Raw genomic sequence first — 25259 nt, 5'->3', positions numbered from 1 at the left:
ATCAGTTACACTGATTTCTAAAATGGAAGAGCCCTAACCCAATGCTTAGTATAGATCTAGACTCCTATTCTGGGAAAATATGAACTTTTAGCACTGAAAATAAGAGTCCCTAAATTCAATCGTGAGCTTCCCCAATCAACAGGATCTAGCTGTATAGATCACTGAACTCCTGTGGGGAAAGATCCCCTCCCCTGCATTGCTGTCCAGTAACCCCCTTTGGCTGGTTAATGGAGTGGTGTATAATGAACTACAGAAACACACTTGCCTCCAGTCTTTATAAAAAAACCAAAAAGTGCAGAACTGAGCATTTGAAAGTGAGAAGGAAATGACAGAAGATTCAGGAAGTTTCATCCTTCCTTCACGTTGCCTAGCCCCCAACCCCAGGAACCAAAAGCAATCTGAGTGAGATTACATTTCTCTAATCTCAGATATGGTTCACTTCCGTTTCCAAGGTGATGAAATGATGAGGCTAGTTCTTATTTTATCCAATTCAGTCTGGTCACCTGCCCTTATATTTCGTAATATTGGCACAGAATAATGTAAGCCCTGCATATAAAATGAGGCAGGATCTCAGCACAAGGTGAGAGTGGCAGGATGCATACCAAGTGTCCTTCAGATAGTCACTGACATTTGACGGAGGCCATTTTAAGTATTTGGCACTCAATTATTATTCCACTTAAGATTTGCCTGAATATGAATACCACCAAAATAGCCAGATTATGTAAGGAGTGAAACCAAACTGATCATCTGTTGCATCACTACCCATATAATATGTGTTTAAATTCCATAAGTAATTGTGTATGAACACCATAACAATGACCAATGACAACAAAAGTTACTTTGGTTCTACTACTTAGGTGCCATGCTTCACCCCAGAGGTTGCTGCATCTTAGTGACAGATGAAGTATTCTTAGAGTAGTATATGCAATTTTTAAAACATCTTCGGTCTTTAGTAGAGTTATGCTAGGGGTGAATTACAATACTTATTAGACAGTCTAAAAATTGAAATTAACTTCATGCTTATAGAATTCCCACTAAAGTCAATGAGATATGCATGTGCATATCTGAGGACAGAATTTAGTCCCATGTTACTGGGCTGTTTATTTTAAACGTGGAGGGGTTATTGTGTTTGTGTGTATTTAGATTTTTCTCTGACTTTATTAAGATTTTTATAGTTGCTTACTTTATATACAATATTTATTTATTTGCTTACCTAGTAGAATAAATTATCCAAGAAGCTGAAAAGATTGTTGATCAACTTTGCAAGAACTATGTCACAAGACCTGAGCAATATATTATTCTTACTGCAGAGTTAGATTTAATACATATTTTATTTAAATGTTTGGGAAAATAAAATCACAATAACATAACACAGAACTTTTTTCTACTTCCTACTGCGCTTGCATAGTGGGTGAGAGCACTTAAATAATGAGATACTTTGAATTCATAAAATAAAAAAACTTACCATTATATAATACAGAAAGTTCATTTTTTCCAAATAAAAATTAAATTACACAATAATTATTGTGTAGTAACTAGGATACGTATTCAGACAAACGTATATACCTTTGAAGATGAGGAGCTTTGTTCTGAAACTTGACACCTTAGAGGGAAGTTGGCCAGTAATTGAATTTGGTTTGGCTTATTACTCAAGGCTCATTCTCACCTGCCCAGTGAGAGAAATGCACAGATAGCCTTATGCCTTTTCAGAGAAAGTATAAGAAGCAACGAAGACTCAGGACACCAGTATTTTGCCTGCCAACAATCTCCCTCCTCCTTCCCTTTCCCAGCCCTGCCAGTGAGGTTCCACAGCCAGCAAGCGTGGATTAAGAGATCACTTGGTATTAATCCATCAGAATTGCAGGGCTGCAAATGTATGTTCAAACTCATGCAAAACTTGATAAACAGTTTTTAAAAAGACAGGATTTGCCCTTTCTACCGATCCTTCACCACATAACTGCTACACATGCCTCCCTTCTACACTGGAACTCAGTGCTTTTACACACTTGCCATCTCATAGCTCCTCCAGCCTTCAGCACTACCTGCTGGTCAGGAGGCCTTTTCATAGCTCTGACTCAGACCAGCGCTGTATCTCTTCACCTTCCTGCAAAAGCAGGTAAAAGCAACAAGGGGATCATGACAAAAGAGATTGCTTATTTCAAGGAAATGGATGTCTGATGCCATTGACACTTCCTCTTGCTGGGCTCAGCCCTATCTACACTATAGTCATTTACTACTATTTCTATTGCTGTTATTCCACCATGCTCCGGGGACACCCATCACTACTCCAGGGAAAAGACTACTCCAGCTCCACCCATTCTCAGGACTCAACCAGGTTACAGCCCCAAAATATATCCAATAGACCTGCCCTGGCTGGATGACACTGCAAGCCCTGTGCTGGTACATCTCATCCCCTCAGGATATTCAGAAAATCACAGATGTAGAAGGCCGGTGTTGCTGCATTCCTCTGCTATGCAACCATCAAATGCAAAAAAGATGCCTCAGGCAAGACAATTTCATTTGAATTCATATATATGACATTAGAAATCAGCGCCAAAGATAACACAGACTTTATGCCCATTACAGACCACCACAGACTAATGGATTAATAAATGGAGCTCACTGATACTTTGTCAGCAATGGTGGTGACTTGTCATCTGGGGAGATTTCAGCATGCATACTGACAAGGTCGCAGATGCAAAAGGCCAAAAACTCATCTCCTCATTTGCCTGCCTAGGAATTTCACAGGTCAATTCTGGTCCAACCCATACAACTGGTCACAACTTGGACCTCATTTTCAGCCTAGATATTAAGATAGTGGACATCACAACCCAGCCACTGCCCTGGACAGACCATTACATCATTAGGGCAGCGGTCAGAGACCTTCCATCACTCAGGCAACAAGAAAGACCAATGACCCTGATTTGACCATACAGATTCATGGACTCAAGGAGAGACGAAAGCACGCTAAAGGACAACAATGTCTCATCCACAGGATGGGGAGTCGAGGACCAGGTGAATCATTCTATACTGTCAGCCTTTGATATGCTAGCCCCCGAATTGCCTCTTCCTCCCCATTAACCCACAGATCTCCTTGGTTTTCTGACACACTGACGGATGAAGAGAGAAGGGCAGAAACTCAAGCACCAATGGTGGAAAAACATAGGCTGATTGAGACAGGATGAAACAATGAATTCTTCAACACCTATGCTATACTACAGTCCAAGAGAACCTTTCTATCAGCTCCCACTGAGAATGCCAAATCCTTCTCCAAGGAGCTAACCAGGCTGGTAAACCGATAAATTAATCTGGAATGCCGTTAACCTGCATTGGAATTCTTCATCACACTTGGTGGACAACTATCATCCTACTTCACTGAAAAGATCCAAGAAGCCTTCTCAAACAGCATGGATCTATTCCACTAATATCCACCAGCCAACAGGCCATCTGTATTCCCAGAGTTCAGTACATTCATTCATCAAGAAATTTTAGACACTCCAAAGGTGTCTTGACCAAAGACTTATTAATCCGATCCGTACTCCTTCTGGCTTGTGAAAGAGAGTCATGAAGAACTGGTGCTACTCCTACTGAAATTGCCAATGCCTCATTCAGAGAAGGAATTTTCCCTTCTTCTTTTAAAAATGCAGTACTCTGATTAACACTGAAGAAACCCACACTGGATACATCAGTCCTAGCCAACTATTACCCTTTATCAAACATCCCATTTCTGAGCAAGCTCATAGAGAAGCTAGCAAAAAGCCAACTACAAGTTCATGTAACTGAAACTAACACTGTAAGCCTGGTTCCATCTGGATTCAGACCAGGAAATGGAACCAAAACCATTCTAGTGGCAGTGATTGATGATTTCTTCCTGTCAACTGGACATCCAGTCTCATCCTGCTGGACCTCTCTGCAGCAATAATATTGTTGACCCTGAGATTCTGCTCTTTTTGTCTGAAAGAGGAGGCAGGTTCAAGGTAATGCACTAAAATGATTTGAGTCCTTCCTGGAAGGACATACCCAGCAAGTAGATCCCTCAGTTGTGGAGTTCCACACAATCAATTCTCTATACAGTCCTTTTCAACAGCTACATGCAAACACTAGATGAACTGGTCAGACAACATGGACTCAAGTGCCAACAATATGCAGATGATACAGAGCTCTACCTATCCTTCACCACATATGGTCGCAGAACTACTATCAATATGGACCATTGCTGGGATGAAATCAGCTCATGGATGAAGAACAGCTGACTGAAGCGAAACCCGAACCCTAGCAAGACAGAGGTGATGCTGGTGGGCAGATGAAAATATTCTGAAGAGCTTGTAGCCACAGTGCAGACTCTGTTGGCTGAAGAGACATACCCTTGGTATGGTATGGTCAATTCAAATGACCATACAAATGGTCCATTCAATCTGTAGTTTAGGAGTAGTCTTGGATTCCTCGCTGACACTGAGCTCTCACATAGCAGTATCCACAAGTAATGCTTTCTACCATGTCTGCTTAGCTAGCAAACTCTGTCCCCATCCTGAGGGATGAAGACATGGCCGCAGTTTTTCATGGCTTTGACACCTCTCCTCTCAGCTGGATTACAGCAATGTAATATACCTGAGCATGAAGCCATCAGCACCTAGGATATGCCAGTTAGTACAGAATGCTGCAACACATCTCCTCAGAAACACAGGCTACTGTGAGCATATCAAACCTGTCCTCCACTCTCTCCACTAGCTTCCCATAAAATAACAAATCAAGTTCCAGGTCTCGGTCTTTATCTTAACACCACTCCATGGTCTTGGACTAGAGTGTCTAAAAGATCACCAGAAGATCAACAACTCTGCTCCTCTGGCACAATGGAACTCTCAACAATAACTCTCAGCTCCCCGATCTGTGTTGGAGACAGATTTTTCTTCTGGTGCAGTCCAAGACTGTGGAATAAACTACCGCAGGAACAAAGATACATCACATACCTCACTTTCTGCTCCAAGAGCAAAGTGCATTTTAGACCTCCCATTTCTAGTATAAACACATAGCAACATGTACGTTTTTTTTAAAAAAGACACACTGCCAAAATAAGACACTGCTACACATGGGTCTCTTTCTCTGGGGAAGAGAATAAAAGAACAAACAACATGTGACAGATGTGTGGCTTAATGCACTACTGGAAGGTGCTCAGATACTACAGTGATGAATGTGTGAAAACCCATACAAATTAGAACCGATAGAATATAATAGCCTCCTAAGTCCTATTCTGTCCATACAATTACATGCCCAGTACATAAAAATCAGTCTTGTATGTATTTTATTGTGATATTTTGGCATCCAACTTTCTATAAACTAAAAAGTGACTCCCATGTATTTGATATTCCTTTTCTTTCCTTTCCAGGCACTTTTTCTTTTCTCCTACTGTCACTGTTTATGTATCTTTTCCCCTCTCTCTCTCTCTGGGTTTGCTTTTTGTGTAAAGTTTGATGTTTGCAGGTTTACTACTTCTTGGTTTTCCCAGTTTCTTTTCCCAATAACACCATTCTTTTATAACTCTTCTGTCTTCAGAACATTTTCCTCTTATGATTCTGCTTTTCAGATTGTACCCAATGTACAGGGTACCCCATGTTCCTAGTCTACACCTTCCCCTGGCAAATAAAGAAATAATGAAAGAGCTGCTTAGGGAATAGCTGGGATGGGCAAGTAGCAGTAATTTTACTGTTAGTCTGCCCTAAGGCTGCCATTTCTCATCTCCCCTGGTGACTTCCATCAGCTGCTAATCAGAGATAGTAGAGATGGGGGAGGTTTTTCCACACACTTCCTTCTCCAGAACCAGACCTGGCAGTTCATTGAATACATGACTGATTGAGGAGGCATTGCATGCAAGGGTTGCATGTCCCTTTGGAAACAAAACAGAAAGGTGAGGTGAGAACAGAATGAGACCACCATCCCTCAATGTACCAATAAGAATATGCAGGAGGGCTTGAAAGGTCTTTAGTATTGTTATGTAAGAAATTATAGTGGCTAATATTTGAGTAAATCCATATAGTTTTATATCCCTTATCTATATTTCAGCTATATGACATAGAGATAGGAGCCATAGAAATTAGAAATAATATTGATGTTTACATCTGATAAAAAACAGCTACTGAACCTGGCTCAAGCATTTGTCATAATATTTATGTAGTCTTCTCACTGGTCCATTCCCTACTGGTTCATCACAACAACCTTATGATAATGTTAATGGGAATCTAATGAGGCATGCCTCATCAGAAGTAAAAACAGAAACAATGGTTATGCAAGTTTATGTACATACATGCCATTAGTAAGACAACTGCACAAGGAGGACATCTCTGCACATCAGTGTAGAACAGACTGCAATGTCAAAATGATGCCGATGGAAGCATAGGGACATGCCAGTGCGGCGCTGAAATGACCATTCTGACAGCCCAAAGCATTGAGCAACAGGAAGTGTATGAGGTCAACACACACAAAAATGTAGATTGTGATGCAGCACTCCAATGATGTCAGAAAGGAAGGGGCTTTTTACTGTAACTTTATGTGCAAGTCTGCTGGAGACTGAAGTAATTTGTGTTTTAAAGTGATGTTGCCTGTCTCACTCTCTCTCTCTGGTAAGAGGTGTTGATGAGTTGAATTTATCCTTTATATTTTCTTCCTTTCTTTTTGTTTCTCAGTAACCATTTATAGCAGGTTATCATATGGCAACTAAGTTCCTGTATTTGCATTTTTGGTATAAAACCTCAATTTCTCCTACATTCTGCAGCAAAGATAGGCAAAACTGTATATTTTTGTAAGCCTTGAGCATTACTAAGATTTGAATCCAACTCTTATGTAGGACAGAATGATGAGGAGGGAAGCCACTCACCTGTGAGCTGCCAGCTAGAGTATGGGAACAAATCCTCTATACAGTGAAAAGTATACTGTGCTTAGCATGATAAACCAGCAGCTACATCCCCTTCTATAGGGGTGTATAATGCACAAAAGGGCAAGTTTTTAAAAGTGAGCAGAGACTTGGTATATTTGGTGCAATGTATCTGAGTCCTCATCCAAACTATGGAAGTGACATTTTCAGCAGCCACTGCCATGGGAAAATTCCTAGAAGCAGGAATGCAGCACTGCTGCAGTGCAGCACTCATTCAACTCAATAGATTTTGGGCTGCACCAAAATGAGTGTCCCTCTCACCCCTAAAATGGGCTCTCCTAACTCACGTTTGTGCATCCCTATGCAGCTGGTTCAGTTGTCTGTTTATTCACCTATCAAAATGGGTACAAACATGTGTGTTAGGTTTACAAGATTTACAGACACAGAACAGAAATACTGACCAACCCGAAGAAAAGAAAAAGGATGAGGGAAACCCGAAATTGACGGTAGGTATCATTCTCCAATATTAAAAGGGTTAGAAAGACAGAAGATAAAAAACAGCTAAAAACAAACTAAAAATTCTAGTTCAGATCAACAGAAACCTCTACTTGCTGTAAGACTGGTGATGAACTGGCATGCTCTGTCCCTTACTACCCATTAAGCACACAGATCTGGCTATATAAAGTTTGGTTTGTTTCCTATTTCTGTCTCCTGGTAGAGGGTCATGTTGCCCACTGTCTGTATTGATAAATTTGAATGTTGGAAAAACAAGGTCAAAAGGAATAGGGCTTAACTGGAGTCACCATAATTGTATGTAAGATGTACAGACATTAAAATATGCCTTGGAAATACCTTGTTGACAACTTCTCTCTCTCTCTCTCTCTCTCTCTCTGCCCTTTTAATTATCAGGTGGCAATAACCCTTAAGCATATTCTATACCTTAGCTTCCTCTTGAAGCAGAAATCAATATGGGACCCAACACTGACTGAACCCACAAAAAAGCTTGAAAATCCCCAGTGAGACTGACCCAGCCTTGTGGAAAGGATTCTCCCGCATCCCAGGATTCTTCCCGCAGCTCCCATTGGCTGGGAACAGCAAACCACGGCCACTGGGAGCTGCGGGGGGCTGTGCCATGCCTGAGAACAGTCAACGTCAGCAAAATGTCTCATGGCCTGCAATCAGATTACCCTGATGGGCTGTATGCGGCCCGCGGGCCACAGGTTGCCCACCACTGCTCTAGTGAGACATCCAGTAAGCACATTTTAACTGATGCTATGTGCATGCCTTTCTTTATAAGTTCAAGCAAACTGGCCTAAGAGAGATTTGAAACATAACTTTAAGCAATTGCTTTTGATATTTTAAACTTGTCCCTTCTGGACCAATCCCTTCCAGTAGCAGGGACCACACTCTTAAAAGTGCTGTAAAGACAAGTCCATACCTTCTCCTTGGAGAATTACTGGGAAGAGTGATAAATGTGTTAGATACTAGCGAACTGATGATCATAAGTAGGTATCACATTATTATAATATTATTGTTATATTATTATCTTGGTGATTTGCATAGTTCCTTGGTGTAATGGCTAAGCCTTAATCACAGTCGATGATGACTGCTTGCAGGACTGTATTGGTGTGTTCAGCACATGGATAGAATGTTGATTATGTCTACACCTGAACAGTGAACTGTTGAAAGTATTATGATGTGGTTCGGGGTAAGTTAATAAATTGTTGATTGTATACTATCTTATTAGATTCCATTTGAATATTGGCTCATCGAATTGGCAAATCTAGTTCGTTAGATTTCAGCTTTAAAATCTAACTGGCATCTCAGCAACTTCACAAAATTTACTCCCCCACCCCATGCTTACATGAACCTGCTTACTCAGGTCTCAATTTTCTTAACACTTGTTTAACTTGTAGGACCGATTATTTTAAATTGCAGAAATGTTTATTCTTTAGTGTGTTCTGTAAAAGACCAAGTGAATTATGAGCAAAGATCATAAAAGCCAGCAGGTGTGAACAATCTAGGGAATTAAATTCACCCTGCAGAGGTTTCCTGGATTTTACTGTATTCTCCAGAATGTAAGAGCCAATTTATAAAAGCTTTAACTTGTGGCTGTAAACATACCATTCACAAAGTACCTCAAAGTACAGCTATTCACTTGATCCTGCAGACACAGAAAAACAACCCCACTAAAACAAGTACAGACATCCCTGGTAAGATTAATAGGGAAAGGCTGATTAACAATATACAAGAAATAGGTCTCCTGAGTTCAAATACTTCAAGGATAACAGAACTCTAGTACAGATGTACTGGGTTAACCTAGTAACTGGGATAAATTTTCCTCTAATTAGTGTCACATTATAAAGACATATTATACATATCCAATTACCGTATATCATGTATAATACTATGAGTCACAGCTCTACAAGCTCTGAATGAAGGGATTTCTTATAGCTTATAACCTCCTCATCCTATCATCCTAGAAAGCCAAGATGACACACAGCACTCAACAATGCATATTCTCTCTGCTAGAAACAGCAAATCTTGAAAATGATTAACTTTCCAAGAAACAGGAAACTGTATTGTATATAAGCAGCTATGATGGTCCATTCTACATATAGAATCAGAGCAGAATTATTTGAAGATCCTGGACATGCCAAAACCACCACCAGCAATGCCAATCAACATATGGATTCCAAACTGGATGTTGATCAGCAGCTTCAAAGTCAGGTTACAGAACATACCTTTCCTTCCGTCATACTACTCCCTCCATTTCCTCCTTCTGGGACACCATTGTTTGATTCTTGCCTTATAGTATTCTACTCCTCTTTCATTCAAGCATTTCATTCTTACGCTTCACAGGGTTATGCTGTGGTCAGAATGGGGCAAAAATGGCTGTATTTTTCCACTCCCAAGTCTCATTTGCCATGCCCACAACCTCAGTATTTCTCCACCAGTTTGCCTTCATTGTCAGTACCTCCCATGTATTGTAGACATGCCATGTATGCCTTTCCCAGTGAAATTGAAAAGGGGAAAGTTCAATACTGGTAAAATATTTTTCACATCACAGCTAATCAGACTCTGGAATTAATTGTGATAGGATGTCACAGAGGCCAAGACTTTCGCAGGGTGCAAAGAATAACTTTTATATGGATAGCAAAAATATCCAGGGTTACAGTAGTAAATGCTAACAGAAATTTTGGAAGGGATTAGGAGAATTTTCCCACATCTTCCTGCTGTGGGGTTTCTTGCACCTTCTTAGATATGGATTTAAATCCAGAGCAACTTCATTGACATTAGTGAAGCTAAGAGCAGATTTTGGCCCACTATGTCATTTATATTTATTAAAACTGGAAAAAAAGTTATTTCTTCTACTCAGTGTCAGACTACTTTTAAACAAAAATCCTTGTCCTATCTTAAAAAAAAATTAACGATTTAGGTTAAATTCTGTCCTCAGTGAGTGGTGGTAGGCCCAGGTAAAACCGAGAGCAGAATTTGATTCAGTATCATATGCCTCTTTCCTTCCATGCACACTGTTCCATTGCCCCATTACCAACTTCTCTTACCCTCCAGGCACACACGCTACATCTTCCCACATACTGACTGCTCCCCGATCCATATTGTCTGTCTACCATCACTCCCACCACAGCCATATGAAGCTTTTTCTCTGACCTTTTTAACTATCCTGATATCTCCATTTTTGCAGTCCTTCATCCTTCTGTCTTTTTTCTCCTCTTTTAATTTTAATCTTGTGCTTTTTTAGCTCATTTCTTTATTCTTTCTTTGGCCTCTATTATTCTTAAGCTTTTTCCTCTTCTCACCCCTCCTTACTTGTTTTGCCTGCCTGCTTCCCCATTCTCCTTTGGCAGACAGCTTTTCTTCCATCATGACTGTGCTCTGCTGTCCTCCTTCTATTCCTACACTGTGACTGCTCAACTCCTCAGAGCAGTGGAGTGAAAGCTCTGTCAGGATAGTGTTAGAACTTCAGAGAGCTTGCTAATTTCACACCTTTCCTCTCACGACTTTTTAAAAAGCAATGGGGAAGGAGTACATAAAATTAACAAGTTTTCTAAGGCACTAGAATGACCATACATCAGAGCTTGTTATTTTTGCTTTGTTGTCATACTCCATGTGGGAGCAAAGCAGCATGGGGAGCTGTGGGGTGGCTCAAAGCAGTTGGGGGGAAATGAACAAACTCTGACACTTTAGCATTACAGTGCTCCTGAGCTTTTTAATTTCATCTTATGGTTCCACCCAACTGGTCATATAAAGATTTATTGAGTCAAGAGCTCAATATTAATTCAAGAGAAGAAGAAAGTGGCAAAAGAAAAATAAAACCCATGCAGAGATAAGTCCATTTATGTTGACAATTTTGGGGTTGAATTTGATGTACATAACCAGAAAGAGATGTTAATAAACCATTACTTCTAAGACCTTAACCACAAAGAAAATTAGTAAAATGAGAATTAAAATGTAGTTAAAGTTAGTCAAATGACACCTGATACAATAGGTCTGTTCCCTTCTCAGTGCTTAGTAATTATCCTAAATGCTTTCTTAAGTGATTTTTTTACTACTACTTATGTGTGGTAGCACTGCAGAACTAAAACAATTATTGGAAGGGGAGCTCAATTCATTTCTTGTTTCACAAATAATACACCTTACTGGTTGTATATGCAAAATATGAAAGACAGCATACATAATGGTAAATTTCATTTCCACTGTCAGTAGATGTTTCTTTCTTTCTTTTCTCTTTTTTTTTTAAAGGCACCCAATTGCATGTAGCCTAGCACCTTTCCTGTTATGTTTTCCCCCTCTCTCTTTTTTAATAATTTGAACCAGTATCATGGAAAATTTTACTGCTTTTCTGCTTATTTGCAACATTCAGCATGACACTTATTAAATGCACCTTGACATACTTATTTCATCCTAATATTGCATTTATTTGAAAGGACTTTGCTTTTAAATGTAGATGAAGGAAGATTTGAGCATGAACATATCATGATTTCTATCAGATATTATTTTGATCATTCAAATAATTTATATGCTTTCTAGTATTCTTAAATAGTAAAGCAAAACTGAGTTTGCAAGCAGCATCAGGTAAAATGTGTTCAATTCTGCAGTGCACATTATAGGAATTTCCTACAGGTTTCCTATCAAGTTTGGTTCAGTATCAGTTCACTGTAATAACTCAATAAATGATTTTGAATTATTCTCTCTGTATTTTATGATAGCTGTTATTAAAATATAAAGAGAGTAAGGACAAGTGAAATCAAAACCACAGATTCTGCAGATTTTGGAAATTCTCCATAGATCTCTATTATTCCCAATTAGGAAAAAAAACAAATAATAATAAAAATAAGTTAGTTTTCAAAAGCATCGTTATGATTTTATTCTCATTATTTCAGTAAAAATAGCTTTCCTTAGGAATAAAAAGTCGTATTTCTTTATTTTTTTCGTTGTATTTCTTTTCACAAGTCAGAAACCAGGAAATATCATACAGCATTTTCCTATACCTTAATAGATTCTTCTTACTACAGATTTTTAGATTTATGGACTAGCTCCTGCTTCCTCCGAAGTCAATGAAAATTTTGCTATTGATTCCAGCTCAAGAAGATTTAGAGTTAGCTTCTCAGGATAAAATATTAATATTAAATTGAATGGGTACATGTACTTCCCGTTCCTGGTAAGTAGTAAAAAAGGAAAAGGAATGGTTTTACTCTAAAAAAATAAAATCATAGGATACTATACAGTTAAATATACTAGGCTAAATTTATGGCTGTGGCTCTAAAAGATTACACAGGTGTATTGTACACCTGCTCTACTCTAAAATTGCCATCCCGCACAAAAATAAAGGCTGCTGTTCATATAATATAGAGCAGAGGTTCTCAGACTGTAACCAAAGACCACTAATCCCCTGCGGACACTTTCTGGCAGGCCAGAGAGAGCTGGTTGGCCATATGCTGCTGGACCTCTGCCTTATTGCCAGCTTGTAAATCACATTAAAAAGCAGCTAAAATGCTTTAAATACTTCCCTAATCTCCCATTCCAATGTAAGCAAGTGCTGTGGCTACTACACGGTTGTTAAACAACTGGAAATGGAAGGAAAAATGTCCATGAGACTAGCCATATTTTAAAATGTCATCCCCCAAAGGCTGAGAACTCTGGATTGCTGGTCAATTCCCCAAGCACTAACGGGTAAATACGGACACCAGTGGTACAACACCTCAGGAACAATCCATTTAGGAAATAAAAGACCTGATGGGAATGTTTTTTTTTTCCTTATTTTTGATACAAATATGCAGAGATAGTATAAATAATTAAATTTGATCAGCTACTGGGATCAAGCCATTTCACCAAGATTGTATTGGATGTAATCTGAAAGTCAAAGAAACAAATATATATGGGCTAAATTATATCTTCCCCCAGTGTGAGTACACTAGCAAACTGCAGGGATTCAGGGAACCCTTTTTGACCACAGAGTACCCACTGTGTTGCCAACTCTCATGATTTAATTTCAAGTCTTCCAAAATTTAGTATATTTTCATAAAGCCCCAGCTCCTGGAGGCAAGTGATTACTTGAGAATCATTGCTTTTTTTAAAGAAACCCATTCTTTCTAATCCTCATAGTTGCAAATAAAAGCTTGAAAATGTGACCCAAGTGTGTTCTAAAGGCTCAGAAATTAGAATGTTAAAACAAATAAACCCAGACTACACCCATTTTTTAAAAAACTTATGATTTTTCAACCACTGATGATTTTTCTAGCCTTAGTCATGATTTTTGAGCACATGTGCTTGCCAATACAACACATAGGTAGACAAAATCTGGATTCCAGTTCTTCTGAATGAAGGAATGCAGGGTGTTTTTAAGTTGGCATCTGGCCCAACCATTTGTACTGGAATGGCTGTGCTGGGGGAAGCAATAGATACAATGGTCACACAAGAGTTCATAAGGGTTGCTTCCCAGGATACTCTTCTTAGCAGCCAGGAAGTATTGTCTTTCAAAGGCATAACGCCCCAGCAACCTCTGCTACGACGGGGTGCCTCCTCTTGCGCAGCTCAGCCTCGTCACAAGACACACAGTTGAAACCCTATGATTATATAAAACCAAAACCAGAATAAGTCCAAGGCAAATTCAAAGGAATACACTGGGGCCAAATAACAGAAGTCACTCAGCTGACAAACAACAAGAAATTATAAACTACTAAGCAATATCCTAACAATACCAGGAATGAGTTTAGAACATGGAACAGAATGAAAAATGAATCCATTTGAAAGAGTAGCAGTGTAGAATAAATATTTACCAAATGTATGTTTGAGGAAAACTATTCTGGAATATGCCATGCACATATCTGGAATTGTAAGCAACTTTCTAGTTGGCAAGGCTCAGGTATGAAGTTACTGTAATAGCAGCAAACAAGTGCTTATGGCCAGATGAGCATTTGCACTGAACACACAAAATGTATCAAAATGATCTTTGTGAACCATGGCTTTCATGTCATTTGTTGGTAAGAGAGTGGATTCTCTATTAATCCCTCTACCTTACGCAACTGCCCTGTTTCACTTCTCTAGTTTCTCTCCTCTCCAGATCTCGTCTCCTCCCCATTTTTAGATGTCCCTCCTCTCGCAGTGCAAGCTTTGTAAGATGTAAGCTCTGTGCATGCTGCACCTGGCAGATAATGAATGGCTCACACTCTCTATCAGAAACTGTAATGGGGATGGCCAGGCCTAGTGGTCAGAGTCAGTAGTCTAGGGTGGGATTGGCACAAGGCTGGAGCAGGGCAAGGGCAAGCTAAGGCTTTGGCAGTCTGTTGTCACTGTCAGGCAAGAGTGAGTTCCAAGCCCTGGGATGACATTAAGCAGACTGAGCGTCTGTTCCTACTGGGAGGCTTATATACCCAGTCTGGGAGTCACAAGGCCAGTTCCTGGCTTGTGGATTGGCTGGAGCTCAGCCTAGGAGTGACTCATCACAATACACTCTCCCCCTCCAACGCTGCTGCCTCTGTTACCAAAGCAGGAAACCGCTCAGAACTGGTTAATCAGGGAAGACAGGCAAGTAGCGTTGCAGCAGGGAGGGGAAAGAACTTATGCCCTGCAAGCTGAACCAAACATAGCCAGAATCTCCCCAGACAGGGAAATCTATAAGGGAGTAGGACTGAGAGTAAAGCTGACTGCCCCCTGAAAAGGTGGTGGGGAGTGGGGCCTAAGGCCACTGCTACTCAGCACCTCAGGCTCCCTCCTTGCCTCACATGAGCCATTGCTGCTGAGATGGGAGAAGGAGGCGAGGTAAAGTTTAAAGTGACTCTTCTTTCAAACCTTTAGATAACCAAGAGGTTGAAAGAGTTAATGGGAGCCAACCTCTGCTCTGTCCAGAAAGCAGCCAGCTAGCTCACTCAGAGCTTTCCAAGTGTGCAAGATTCTCCAGGCCAGTAAAATACATGTTCCCCATGACTCTGCAGTGTGCATGTCATCCTTGATCCCTCCCTAATTACAGAGAAGTAGAACTGTGCAAAATGTATTAATAAAACCCCAAACCATGTGAAAGTCACCTAGCTGTGTGTTTCAATACTAACTCAAAAAAACTCGCTCCATGTATATTGAAGACTTAATTGAGATTTGTGACCTCTTAAGAAAATCTGGACCAATTTATGGTTTTTGTGTCAAAGCCATGCAACATTTACAGATTTGGATGGTCAAACCTGAAGCCAGGTGAAATATGATGATTTTGAATGAGTTTTGAGGCTTTTTTGAAATCCAATATGCAGAGAAAAAAAGAAAATATTCTCCCCAATTCTACTGAAGTGAAATTGTTAAGGTTTTCACAGGTCTAATTAAAAGCCTCTGTTTTCAGGTGGATGCAAATACTCATGGAATTTCCATTCCATCATTTCTGAATTATCAAAATGTGGTGAGAAAAGTTCATGCTCTAAAAATAGCAAACTTTTTGCCCTTGACTAACACAAAAATTATCTGAATCTAGAATTTCATTCTAGGTATGTACAAGGCCTCAACGAGGCAAGCTTACTTTGGTAATGCTGATCTAAACACACAAGTCTGCAAATGTGGTACAACACCTCAACTGTCACATTCAGGCCTTAGTCCCGTGCAAGATGTTTGCCTAGAATCCTGCGCCCGTTCACTATCAGTGTTGGGGAGGTTACCAGAGAGATCTATGAATATCACCCCAGATCTAGGAAATTGTCTTTGTATTCATATTGTTCCTCTGTTCCTAGATTCCCACCTGCCCCAAAACTGCTCTTGACCTCAAGCCCCAAGGAGATCCCTCTGACAATCTTATTTTAGATACCTTCCAGGATTTCCATAACACCTGTAGAGAGTGGCAGGTGGTTGCTCTCCCACTTCTGTGGGGAGGATAGAAAAGATTTTCTTGAAGTTTCAGGTTCTGTAGAAACTTTACTTTCAAGTGACCTGCAGAAACTTGGTACTATGTGATCCCCTGGGAATGAATCATGGAGAGTCCAGCTTCTGTAACCCATAAAATACTGTGACGGGGCAAGGCCAGATGGCTATAGAAAAGTAGTGGGAGATAGATATATTAGCTCCAGGCTAAATAAATCCCTGGTACCAGGATAAGTGAAATGGCAGCTGCTCCAGGTCAATTAAGACACCTGGGGCCAATTAAGAACTTTCCAGAAGGCAGGGAGAATGCTAGGTTGATTGGGACACCTGAAGCCAATCGGGGGCTGGCTGAAACTAGTTAAAAGCCTCCCAGTTAGTCAGGTGGGTGTGCATGTCAGGAGCTGTGGGAGGAAGTTTTGCTGTTGGAGAGGATGAGTAGGCTACACCATACCAGGCACAAGGAAGGAGGCCCTGAGGTAAGGGTGAAGTGGAGCTTGAGGAAGTGAGGGCTGCTGTCGGGGAAGTAGCCCAGGGAATTGTACATGTCATGTTTCTAAAAGGCCAGCTATCATAGCTGATATTATTAGGGTCCCTGGGCTGGAGCCCGGAGTAGAGGGTGGACCTGGGCTTCCCCCCACAACCTTTGCCCCCTGATTAATCACTGAGACTGGGAGACAACAGAGACTGTGCAAGGAAGGATAACTTCTCCTCATCTCCCTCACTGGCTAATGATGAAAATGGCTCAGTAGACTGTGACCCTTGTCTCTAGAGAGAGAAGGGTTACATGGCGGGTTACAGTGAGCCTCTGAGGCTAGCGAAATCTGCCAGGAAACGCGGGACCCATGGAGGCAGGGACAGAGCTTTGTCACAATATGTACAGTACAGGGTTTATTCATTTCTACTTAGGATCTTCTTTCTACTCAAGCAAATATTCTGTCCCAAGCAAAACACTCTAAATCTGTCCTATCTACCTAAAAAAAGTAACATCACTGGTCCAGGGAGTATCGCTGCTAGGGTACCCGGTCCCTTCAGTTTCAAATGCCCTGAATCATGGAGCTATCCAACCTAGAATATACAGAACCTACATCGTTGGCAATTCTAAACCCTAAAACCAGAAGAAAGGACACTGGGCTTGCTGGGTCTCAGCATCCTGTACATTTCAGATTTTGCAGCCCTAGAACAGGCAAAATGTGAAATGAATCTGATCAATATACAGAATATTCAAATATGTGATTCAATGTACCTCTCTTATTATTATAGAAACAAATATTAGATTTAAAATAAAAAACCTTAAAACAGAATAGTTGAGGTTTTAAATATGTTGGAGTCAAGAAATGAAAGTTCTGATTTGCAGCCAGAATTCACCTCTATGGCATCTTTACTGTTCCCAGGTTATGCAGCCATGGAGGTTTCTAACTATTTTGAGGGGTTGCTTGCCATTTGGCAGTGGATGTGTAATGCTGATTTTGGTATTACATGGCTGACCAAGCCTGTATAATTCCCTGAGGCAGACTCAACGGCATTCAGGCTTATAGAAATGATGTCATGGGATGCACTGAGTATACCCACTGCATCCACTTCACATCCTAAGGCAAGGAACAAAATCAGTCAGTCAAAGAAATTGTTAAAGGGGTTGTGTGACCCAAAAAAACCCATCTCTCTGGCACAGGTCCATGTTAGAGCTTAGTGAGAGAGAGAATACAGCCTCCCCTCCTGTAAACCCACACATGAATGCAGAGGCATAGAAGCTGGGAAGGAAGCTTCACAGTAGTGATTGGGGTGTTCTTCACAACAACAGTGGAACATGAGATGACCACACCCCTCTCCATATGTAACATCAGGGCCAGAAAAGAAACCCTGCTCTCCTCATCAGGCTCTTTTTCTCTCTCAGGAAAGAGCTGTTTTGCAGCAGAGCACGATGATATTGCTTACGGCTGGTCTACACTGAAAACTTATATCAGCATAGCTACCCCTCTCAGCGATATGAAAAATCCACACTCCTGAGAAATGTCACTATGCTGGTGTCACCCCCTAGGGTAGACAGTGCTAGGTCAAGGGAGGACCTATGTGGTTACAGTTGAAAAATGCTAACTTTTTAAATAGCAACTAGTGTCTCTAAATTCGTTAATAACAAACACCAGCACACACACACACGTCTGTTAAAAATGTGGGGGGAGAGACACTTTTAGCCGCTTAGGAAGAAGCAAAATTTACACTTTGAAAAATATGACTCTGCTCACAGAATAATGAGGCCTTATAATAGATATTGGATCTTATTCACTGAAATTTTGCTGTTTGATTCAGATGTTAATTTCATGCTGCATTAAATAAACAACAGATAAAAAAATATTTTCTTTAAATGCTTGCATCAGCTTCAAAGTTGCAGTTTGATACATTTTTGAATTAACTTCACAAAGCACTGAATTTAAATTTGCAAGCTGTGATGATTCAGAATTTTAAAAAGTTCCTGTGGTGGGAATGAAAAGAGGATGGTGTAATGTTGATAAAAGACATGGAATAATCCATTCTTATTTGCATACTAACAACAAGGCTTTTTGATTGCAGGATAGCTGGATTCACTACTTGTTTCATTTAAGTTGAACTATTTTAAGCATAAATGGACTTCAGGAATAGTGACCAATACATTCACTCCCATAACTATTTTCCTTTGATATCTAACAACAGTGTTTACCCTTAAAACTTAACAGGTTTGCCAGAGATAACTAAATAATTCTCCTCAGTGTTTACAGTATTCACTATACTTGTAGGGTATACTAGGATACTGAAGGCATTGAGGGCAAGTTATTTAGTTAACTAATGTAACTGGTAAGATTTAAGGGTAACCAATGAAAGTGGGTTGTTAGCTTTCTTCTTTTTTGGCTGTGTGCGCATGAACTGGCCACTCTCATTTCCTAGCAACAAGAATTATCTGCCAGATGCCGTCAACATACAGCATAATGGAATTCACCACATTGTAGACAAGATCAAATCTTAATAAAATAAGATTGTAGGGTGACGGGTGATTTAAGCCTAAAAGATTTAAACCTAAATCTAAAAGATGTCTCAGTTGTAGATTTTCTGCATTATACAATATGCTCACCCAAGCAGGTGGACCATCTAGTAATATTAGAGCAGCCTTCAGCAAAATACCATTCTGTAAGAGAGCTTGCTACAATATGACAGTAAGGTAAACTCAGAGTGGATTTAAGTACATGAATTCATGTGCAGAGAATAACCCTAACATCTGCCTGTGTTTTTCCAATATTTTGTTGATGTTGTTTTAGTCTGGCCACATTATCCACTTGTCCCCTGAAACTATGTTTTGTAATTTCAATCAGCTGCAGTTACACCTGCCGAAAAGAGCAGAGCTCATCAGAAACAGTTGCCTCTACTGCTGAGCAATACCAGCAAGCTGTTCATGAATCCAGCAGATGTTTCTGCATGTTGGACCACATGGATTTTTCAAAACCATTTTTGCTTTTCTTCTAAATGGCAAAAGAAAAGAAACTCATTTGCACTAGATATATTGTGCTCACCTGGCCAATGACCCAAAGCATGAACTAGAGTCTGCATGAGACACATGACTGAAATACTAGTGTACTGAGTCACCAGGAGAGCTAGTTAAAAAATTTTCAAACCTTTTTCATTTTCATTTTTCCAAATTTCACTCTGAATTATTTTCAAAAATTGGATATTTTGATTTTGAATCGATCCAAAATCATACGATGGAAACTGAACAGGAATACAAACAAACAAAATACAGAATAACTAGCAGGCTATTCTGTAATTTTTTTTATTGTTCATATATATATACACACACAAGTGTGTGTGTGTGTGTTACATTTCCAGTGTAAATAAAAAAAAACATTTTTGCGGGGGGGAGGGATTTTTTGCAAATGATTTTAACAGTTTAGAAAATGTCCAATTCTGATTTTCATTTGATTTTATGAATGTTATTTGTATCTGTAGCAGGCAGTGCAGATTAGAACTTTTATTTTGTAGTAGAAAACAAACTATGAATGAGAAGCTACACCAGGGCCATCAGCCTTCAAATAGCTCTATCTTGCTGGGACAATAAGGGCTGCTGGCTGAGCCACTGACTTTTAAAGACCCTCTGCCTGCAATCCCATTCAATGGCTGGAAAATACCAGCATAGGAAGAGAAGCAAGAAAAGATGCAAACTGTAGCACAGATTTGAAAGGGGGCAGACCATTGCCTGAAGAAGACAACTCAGCAAGGAGAAGTGGAGGCAGGAGTGTCCTAGCCTACTTGAAAGACACTGACCAAAACCCCAAAAACCCACAGGGAGGATGAGGAAACGGCGGGGGGGGGGGGGGAATTGCATTCAGGTGTTTGTTGTTTTTCCATAGATCTGTAACTCTCATGTGCTAACACTTAAGTGTGTGTATGTTTAAGAAATTTCTTTGGAAAGCTTCTGTGTTCCTTAACTGTTCTGTGGTCCCCAAAGAGTTAAACTATACATTGGTGTGTGCACATGGGTTGAGCTCTCGGGGCGGGGGGAGCTTGCATAAACTATTGGGGAAGCGTGGGGAGAGCAGTTGCACTGCAGGGTCCCTCGTCCTAAGGAGGAGTGCCAATCAGGGAGTCAGCACCCTGGGAGTGTCTGAGAGGCCAGAATCAGAGACAGTGTCTGGACTCTGCTCAGTCCTAGAGGGTTAAGAGTACATGGGATTTGAAGGTTCGGTCTGGCTGTAAATAGCCGGGTGATTGTTATTCAAAAAGAAGCCAGATTTTGATTCTGCTTGAAAAATGCTGACTAGCTCTCATCACAGGGTTAGAAGCATACTTCTATCCTTAAAAATAAACAAAACTACATTCAGTCTGTAAGCACTCAGAAGCAAGAAAAGGATCCCTACTAAATTCAGGTGGAAGTAGATGCAAATTGTATGAATATTTCTTTATAGTTAACTGAAGACCCAACAAACTACTAGAGATAGGAGCATATTTACAACAGCCTAGCATCCCCTATGTGCCAATTCAACAACTAAAAAGGAACTAATTTAAAATTTAGTTAAGGAACAAAGTCTACCCTCATACATGCTCATGCAGCTCTTTATGGGAGCCATAGAATGTCATTCCACAAACAAAAGCAGATGAGAAAATGACACCACCTCCCCAAATCACAGCAGCCTACAAGAACTGCTAGAGGATGATGGGTTGGCAGACATGTGTACTCTACTCTTTGGCAAGGAACAAAACAAGAAAGAAATGTCTACAGAAAATGAACCAGGAATGGCATTGCCTGATCCATCATGATATTTGGCTATCCCAGAAGGGGCAAAATTGATATACAACAAAAATGGTGGGATAAAAATGGCAAAGTCATACAGAAACTGGGTTTCTTTCATAAGTCTATCCAAGTCACTGGTGAGAGACTATATAAGGTCATATACCCATACCTCAGTGCAGTTTAGAAAGGAGTGTGAATTGCAGGGACTGGATAATGCCATGGATGTGTTGGGACGTCTCTCTGGTCACTGCAGCCCCAGCCCTTCAAGCACATAAAAGTAGAAGTGTGCCACCTTCTGTCCTAATGCTTGGCTTTATTTATTTAGATTCAAACCAAATATCATCCATTCAGAGCTGAGTGCCCTGGACATACGTTTAAAAACACAATGAAGACAAATTCCAGACAAAGCAGTGGCAGCACTTTTCCCCCCACACCCAAATCACAGCTCCCACTATCAGTCAGCAGACCCAGTACCGAATTGAGACTCCCCCCCCCACATTTACCTCAAAGAGAAACTGTACCTCCCACTGCCTCAGCTTTGCTCCAACACCCATTCATAAACGGAGACTATGTAAATAGGTGAATGGCTATACAATCTCAGTATATTTCAGATGGTTGCACTGATGAAAGGCAGGTCTGTGCCGGTACGATTGCACATGGGAGACATATTCCCGCTGGGGAACAATGTCGTTGCCAGTAATGAGTCATGGTCATGCCACAGCCTGTCCCTATCAATACAGTCTCTGTAAAGAAGATGCGGGCTTTATGGACCAAAAATGTCTTATGCCACAGGAACACAATAACATTACACCCATGCTCAGCATGGCATACAAGTATCCACATTGTGTTCGCATTGGCCAATAGCTTACATGATGTTTCCCAGGGCAAGGAGGAGGCTAAATGATCACTAGACAATGTGTGGCTGTTGTGTCATGTGTATCTGAGACTCTCCATGTATGAAACCAACGATTAAGAGCCTACTATGCTTGGAAGATTCTACTAATGATCACAGCTATCATTATATCCCATGGACCACTACCACTCATGCTCATGTACCACACACCCTAATTCATATTCTATGACTTTACTGCCTGAAAATGGGATACCGGCAGAATCCCTGCCAAAGATGCTCCATCTGCTTCCCCATCATGTCAACCATCTGCAGGCTTTCAATCATATCTCTAAGGGTAAAGTTTTGGTGGATTGACATCATAGAAATGTAGGTCTGGAAAGGACCATGATAGGTCATCTAGTCCAATCCCCTGTACTCAGGCAGGATTAAGTATTATCTAGACCATCCCTGACAGGTGTTTGTCTAACTTGTTCTTAAAAATCTCTAGTGACAGAGATTTCACAACCTCCGTAAGTAAACTGTTCCAGTGTTTAACTACCTTTCCTTTAGGAAGAGTCTCCTAATGTCGAACCTAAATCTCTCTTGTTGCAATTTAATCCCATTACTTCTTGTCCTCTTCTCAGTGGTTAAGGAGAACAATTTATCACCCTCTTCTTTATAACAACCTTCAACTCACTTGAAGATTTTTATCATGTTCCCCTCAGTCTTCTCTTCTCCAGACTGAAAAAAAACCCCAGTTTTTTCAATCTTTCCTTGTTGATCATGTTTTCTAGATCTTTAATAATTTTTGTTGCTCTTCTCTGGACTTTCTCCAATTTGTCCACATTTTTCCCAAAGCATGGTGCCCAGAACTGGACACAGTACTCCACGGTACTTCTCTCTACTCCAGGCCTCATCAGCATGGAGTAGAGAGAAAGACATCCCAGAATGATGTTCACTTATTTTGCAACAATATTACATTGTGAACTCATATTTAGTTTGTGATCCATTATAACCCCAGATCCTCTTCTCCAGTACTGCTTCCTAGGCAGTCATTTCCCATTTTGTATTTGTCAACTGATTAGTTCTTCCTAAATGTAGTACTTTGACTTTGTCCTTATTAAATTCCATCCTATTTAATTCAGGCCATTTCCCCAGTTTGTCAAGATGATTTTGAATTCTAATCCTGTCCTCCAAAAAGCTTGTAACCCCTCCCAGCTTCGTATCATCCGCACATGTATTCTCTACACCATTACCGAAATCATTTATGCAGATGTAAGCAGAGTTTGAATGAGCTCTCCCCTGACATCCAGTGATGAGCTGTGGAAGAGGTCTTCAGGAGCTGATCTCGAACGCATGGGCACACCCATGCTGCCTAGGTGCTCAGCATGGTGCGATTGCTTGCCCAAATGATCACTTTTGGCTGGTGTTGGACCCCAGTCTCCTTGATATTGGGGCAGGAGTAATGACAGGTTGTTATCCTTGCTGTGTGAATCAAAGGCAGCAGGGCTGTGCTTGGCACACCCTGATTGACGGTCTCACCCTCAACTAAAAGGCACTCGCTAGGCAGGGGATATGGGTTCCAAAGCCCAGTGAGTTGAGAGAGGGTGGGGACAGGTACTGTCTAAGGGCCCCAGACACCATTACACTGTGTAATAACAGAGCTGATTAAGTCTCAACAGAGGCTTGCTACACATCACAGAGCTGAAATCCCTGATACCTAGGTCAAAGCATTAGACCTGCTTTGGGACAGTGTCTCTGATGCAATAGACTGCTCAGTGGGCACTAGCAGTAAGCCCCCCCCCACTACCAGCTGAAATTACTGAGAGCTGTATTAAGTGGTGGGACCTGAAGACATCCTGGCAATAAAGTGGCTGGCGGAGCAGTGTGATGATTGGGCAGCAGGGCAGCCAGGGGAGAGGTGTGGCAATCGTCCGGCTGGCGGAGTGGCGTGGTGATTGGTTGGCAGGGTGGCTGGCGGATAGGAGCGGAGCGCTGATTGGCTGGCAGGGTATCCAGAAAAGAGGAGTGGAGCCCCGATCAACTGGCAGGGTGGCCGGCAGAGAGGAGCGGTGAGTGTGTGCCCTGGCAGCGGAATGAGCAAGCTGCCTTCTTACCCCCGCTGCCATTCGGGGTGGGAGGTGAATTCTGAAGATGCACCTGTGAACTCTGGGTCTACACTGACCCTGGACAACAACTGTGAGTGGGGTGCAGAGAAGGGACGGGCACGTAAAAGAGACTTTTGGTTGCTCAACTGAAGAACCTAAGGGAAAAAGAACACTGCCCAACTTACTTGGGGGTGGGTCTTTTGCTCATGGTTTATGTTTATGAACCCTGTTTGTCGTGTTTTCCCAATTTAATGCCAGGTTACTTCCCTCCTTTTATCAAAAGTTTCTTTGCTACACTCAGACTCTGTGCTTGCAAGAGGGGAAGTATTGCCTCTTAGAGGCGACCAGGGTGTGTGTGTAATTGTCCCAGGTCATGGGGTGGGGACTCAAGCTCAACCATGGGGTGTTGTAGTGTTGAAAAGAAACCCCTAGATACTGAACCTGGCCCTTGTTGCTGCCAACTCTGACTGGCAGAAGGGTTACACAGATATTGAATAGAACTGGAAACGGGACAGATCCCTGTGGGACCCCACTTGATATATTCTTCCAGCTTGACTGTGAACCATTGATAACTACTCTGAGTATTGTTTTCCAACTAGTAGTGTTATAGTAGGTTAATCTAGTCTACATTTCCCTAGTTTGTTTATGAGCAGGTCATGTGAGACAGTATCAAATTAAACTCGAGATATATCGCATCTACTGCTTCCCCGCAATTCACAAGGCTTGTTGCCTTGTCATAGAAGGATATTAGGGTGGTTTGACATGACTTGTACTTGACAAATCCCTGATGACTGTTACTTATCACTAAGGCTACAAATATGTCACGGATGTCATGGAATTGGTGAC

At 41.0% G+C, this 25259-nt stretch overlaps 1 protein-coding gene across 9 annotated transcripts in view; it reads right to left on the bottom strand.

Moving 5' to 3' along the window:
• Positions 1-25259, bottom strand: part of CTNND2 (catenin delta 2) — a 1183649-nt gene that overhangs the window by 724176 nt on the left and 434214 nt on the right. The gene's annotated exons all lie outside the window — the stretch shown is intronic.

Source organism: Caretta caretta, chromosome 2 (genome assembly GCF_965140235.1).
Source record: "Caretta caretta isolate rCarCar2 chromosome 2, rCarCar1.hap1, whole genome shotgun sequence".
Taxonomy (NCBI): domain Eukaryota; kingdom Metazoa; phylum Chordata; order Testudines; family Cheloniidae; genus Caretta; species Caretta caretta.
Note: the sequence above shows the minus strand (reverse complement) of the source record. Positions and strands in the feature narration are given on the sequence as shown.